The sequence below is a fragment of the Bison bison genome, unplaced genomic scaffold, assembly GCF_000754665.1.
Source record: "Bison bison bison isolate TAMUID 2011002044 unplaced genomic scaffold, Bison_UMD1.0 scf7180017864516, whole genome shotgun sequence".
Taxonomy (NCBI): Eukaryota; Metazoa; Chordata; class Mammalia; order Artiodactyla; family Bovidae; genus Bison; species Bison bison.
The window spans coordinates 9,367,186-9,372,242 of NW_011495069.1; the positions used below are offsets into that span (position 1 = coordinate 9,367,186).

General features: G+C 48.0%; 1 pseudogene; it reads left to right on the top strand.

The window, feature by feature from the left end:
• The first annotated feature begins 1,014 nt into the window (after nucleotides 1-1,014).
• Nucleotides 1,015-1,491, top strand: LOC104981169 (annotated as a pseudogene).
• Nucleotides 1,492-5,057: the final 3,566 nt, after the last annotated feature.

Sequence of the window (5,057 nt, forward strand, 5' to 3'; positions counted from 1 at the left end):
TTGGAAGATTGGTGATGAAGAGGTAAGAGGTCTAAGGGAAAGATTTATGGATGAGCTGCTTGAAATGGGCAGAGGTGGTGAAGCTGTTTTAACTTACACAAGTGTCCTGAGAGGGCATCCATTGTGAGGGAGGGTCTCAGGGGTCAGGTGGACAAGATTACCTAATCTGTTGATGTCAGCTTCCTTTCCCAGCTACTCTGGTTCCGGTTCAATGGGCCCACACACAGAGTGGCCACGTGGCAGGGATAGAGGCCATTCATAGCGTGGTAGACAAATAATGACCTGCCAGAGATGTCCATGTCCTGGGCTTCCCTGGTGGTCCAGTGGTTAAGAATCTGCCTGCCAGTGTAGGGGACATGGGTTTGACCCTTGGTTCTGGAAGGCTCCACACACCACAGGGCAACTAAGCCCATGTACCGCAACGACTGAGCGCCTGCTCTAGAGCCTGTGCTCCACAATGAGAAGCCACGGCAACGAGAAGCTCGAGCGCCTCAACGAAGAGTAGCCCCACTTGCTGCAACTCGAGAAAGTCCATGTGCAGCAATGAAGACCCAGCACAGTCAAAAATAAAGAGATGTCCACATCCTGATCCGAGGATTAGGATCCTAATTAGGATTAGGATCTGGGGATGTATTTTATAGGGCAAAGGGTAAATTAAGGTTCAGTTTGGTCGCTCAGTCGTATCCGACTCTGTGACACCATGGACTGCAGCATGCCAGGCCTCCCTGTCCGTCACCAACTCCCGGAGTTCACTCAAACTCATGTCCATTGTGTCAGTGATGCCATCCAACCATCGCATCCTCTGTCGTCCCCTTCTCCTCCTTCCTTCAATCTTTCCCAGCATCACGGTCTTTTCCAATGACTCAGCTCTTCACATCAGGTGGCCAAAGTATTGGAGTTTAAGTATTGGAGTTTAAAGTAGGCAGAAAGAATTGAAGTCTCTAATCAGCCAACCTTAAAAATAGGGAGATTCTCGCTTTTCCAGCTCAGCCCCTGGACGCAGCAGCCGTTGTGATGTTGATGCCCAAGAAGAACCGGATTGCCATTTATGAACTCCTTTTTAAGGAGGGGGTGATGGTGGCCAAGAAGGATGCCCAAGCACCCAGAGCTGGGAGACAAGAACGTGCCTGATCTTCATGTCATGAAAGCCATGCTGTCTCTCAAATCGTGAGGCTATGTGAAGGAACAGTTTGCCTGGAGACACTTCTGCTGGTACCTCACCAACGAGGGCATCCACTATCTCCGCAATTACCTCCACCTGCCCCCTGAGATCGTGCCTGCCAACTCTGCGCCGCAGCCGTCCTGAGACTGGCTGGCCGCGGCCCAAAGGTCTGGATGGAGAGCGACCTGCAAGACTCACGTGAGGAGAAGCCGACAGAGACACCTACAGACAAAGCGCCGTGCCCCCTGGTGCCGACTGAGGCTGGGTCAGCAACTGAATTCCAGGTCAGAGGAGGATTTGGTCGTGGACACGGTCAGCCACCTCAATAAAGTTGAAAGAGATTGTTTGGGGTTGAATAAGCCTCTAACCAGAAAAATTAAAAAAAAAATAGGGAGATTCTCCTGAATTATCTAGATGGACCCAGTGTCATCCCAAGAGTCCTTAAATGTGGAAGCAGAAGACAGAGTCAGAGGCAGGGTGGAGTGAGGTGAGAGTCTCCTGGCCATGGCTGGTTTTAAAGATGGAAGGAGGAAACAAGCCAGGGAATGCAGGCAGCCTCTAGATGCTGGAAAAAGCAAGAAAACAGATTCTCCTCTAGAGACTCCAGAAAGGACTGCAGCCTTGCAGACACCTTGATTTTAGCCCGTGCTCAGTCACTTCGGTCATGTCCAACTCTGTGAGACTCTATGGACCGTAGCCCACCAGGCTCCTCTGTCCATGGGATTCTCCAGGCAAGAGTACTGGAGTGGACTGCCATGTCTTCCTCCAGGGGATCCTTCCTACCCAGAGATCGGACTCAGGTCTCTTCTGTCTCCTGCTTTGGCAGGCAGGTTCTTTACCACTCGAGCCACTTGGGAAGCCCTTGATTTTAGCCCAGTTAGACTCATTTTAGGCCTATGACCTCCCAAACTATAAGATAATAAACTTATGTTGTTTTAAGCCACTAGGGTTTTGGTAATTTATTCCAGCAGCCATATAAAATCAGTACACATAGACACAAGATTTCCCTCACCACATCTGATCAGGCAGCGGGCACTGCTGAGTGCTCAAGCTGCCATCAGCGAAGACCCAGCTGAGCTTCCTGTTTGGAATTATTCGCTGGGGCAATGGTTCTCAAAGTGTTGACCAGGAAGACTCTTCCATGGGTTCTATGAGGTCAGATCTACTTTATTAATACTAAGACAGTGTTTGCCTTTTTCCTTCATGAGTGTATAGTGGAATATTCCAGAGGCTACACAGTATGTATACAACAGACTGAATGCTGAAGCAGATCTGAGAATGTAGCTGTCTCTTATTAAGCCAGATTCTAAAGAGATCTGCAGGGACTTCCCTGGACGTCAAGTGGTTAGGACTCTGCACTTCCACCGCAGGGGGCACGGGTTCAATCCCTGGTCAAGGAACTAAGATCCCACGTGCCTCACATCATGGTCAAAAAAGAGAGAGATTTGCAAACATGTCAAGTCATGGCACTCTTCTCACAACTTTTGTTTTCAAAAAGTTATTTTCATTAAAACGTTATGTTACTATGTAATGGGTTTATTAGTTTTAAATAGTTTAGCGCTTTAACTTCTAATCCAGTAAAATAGATATAACCCACATCAACAAAAACCGTTTACAATTTTTAAGAGTATAACCTTTCAATAATTTTAAAGAGTGTAAAAAGATCCTGACATCAAAAAATTTGAGAACCACCACCCTTCAGGGACCAGCTAGCTATCTATTGGCAGGTTGAGTGCCCTGTCCCCTTGCTTCATAAAGGATCAGTTATCTATTGCCTCTTGGTAATAAATGTGCATTCCTGCTATGGACTTGCCTTCCCCGCCTGTAGTGCTTCTGCCAGCCTCGTCATTTTTGTACTTGCTTGTTCATCACTCTGCTATCCCCCACATAGCCTATTTTCCTTTTTTGGTGAAAGGCACAGAGCAGTGGTCTCACCCATGGAAGCACTGGACACACAGTGAGTCCCATCACTCAGAAGCAGATGAGTCGATAGAGACCTCCAGTGCCAGCTGGGAGACCACGACTTGGGTTACTGACATGCGGGATGCAGTGTAAGTTTAAAATCAGTGGCTCCGCCTCTCACAGCCTGGATGCAGAGACCTGGGGACCCAGCAGTGGAAATGAGGGTGGCTCTTCTGTGATTCCAAATAACCTCCTGGAGGAATTTTTGCTTTCCCTCTCTCGACTTTGTGTTCAGTGGGCCTGGAGGGAACACAGATGTGGTTCCTTGAAGTCACAAGTAGTCTTCCTTCTGGTCATTTTGAGCTCTCTGTATTGCTTAACTCAAATGTAGAGAGGGGATCAAGTGTACCAGGTAGGGTGATGAATCTAGAAAAGGGAGGGTGGGCAAGAAGGCCATGCCTAGAATCCAGAGGACTGATTGAGCGCCTCTCAGATCTCCCACGTCTAATAGTGACAGTGAGAAATGGCAACCCAACAAACTGAAGACCAATACGAACCTGAATTCCATAGGAATAAAGACTTAGGACACACACACACTCTGTAAAGACCCAGATACACACACACACACACATTCTAAAGACCCAGATATACACACACACACATTCTAAAGACCCAGATATAGACACACACACACACACACTGTAAAGACCCAGATACACACACACACACATTGTAAAGACCCAGATACACACTCATACACACACACACACACATTGTAAAGACCCAGATATAGACACACACACACACTGTAAAAACGCAGATACACACACACACACACACACATTGTAAAGACCCAGGTACACACTCATACACACACACACACACACACATTGTAAAGACCCAGGTACACACACACACACACACACACACACTGTAAAGACCCAGATACACACACACACACATTGTAAAGACCCAGATACACACTCATACACACACACACACACATTGTAAAGACCCAGATATAGACACACACACACACACTGTAAAAACGCAGATACACACACACACACACACACATTGTAAAGACCCAGGTACACACTCATACACACACACACACACACACATTGTAAAGACCCAGATACACACCACACACACACACACACACACTGTAAAGACCCAGATACACACACACACACATTGTAAAGACCCAGGTACACACACACACACACTGTAAAGACCCAGATATACACACACACACACACACACAGAGTAAAGGCCCAGAGCAGCCAAAGTGCTGGCAGCTGGTGAGAGGACCACGGGAGGGGCGGGAGGAGGAAGGCATGACTGCTAACACAGGTCTCGTGACCAGCTCCCAAAGGGGGTCTGGAGCGGGTTTCTGCTGTTAACCCTCCTCTGCTGTCTTGCTGAAAGAGCCTTGATGATGACTGAGTTAGGTTCCCAGTGAGTGTGACTGAAGGATAACAATGCTGTGTTAAGACAAGGATATGGTGAGCTGATGAGTCTGGTTTTTTTTTTTCTCCTGTTAGGGATGAGCTTTCTTTAATAAACCCTTAATTTTAAGAATTGAGGTGAAATTCACATAACGTAAAACAAGCCATTTTAAAGTGGACAGTCAGTGGCATCTGTGCAACCATCACCATGATCTATTTTCAAAGCTCTCTCATTACTCTAAACAGAAGTTCTGTAGCCGTTACGCAATAGGGACACCCATTTTTCATCCGAAGGACGACAGTGAACGGTGAGGGGGAGGAAAGGGAACGGCTCTGCCTCCTCTAAATCCACTCTCCCCTTGTCCCCCTACTGAAGGCTCACCCGTGTGAACTGTGCTCAGTGAAGCCGCTGCCTCCCTTCCCTTCCCCATGGGTCTGACCAAGGGGAGGTGCCAGCAGGATCAAAGTCAGAGCATTTCTCCTCGGCTCCCTGCCTGGCAGGGGCTGTGTTCTGATCCCTGCAGCTGCAGCTCCAGCAAGGC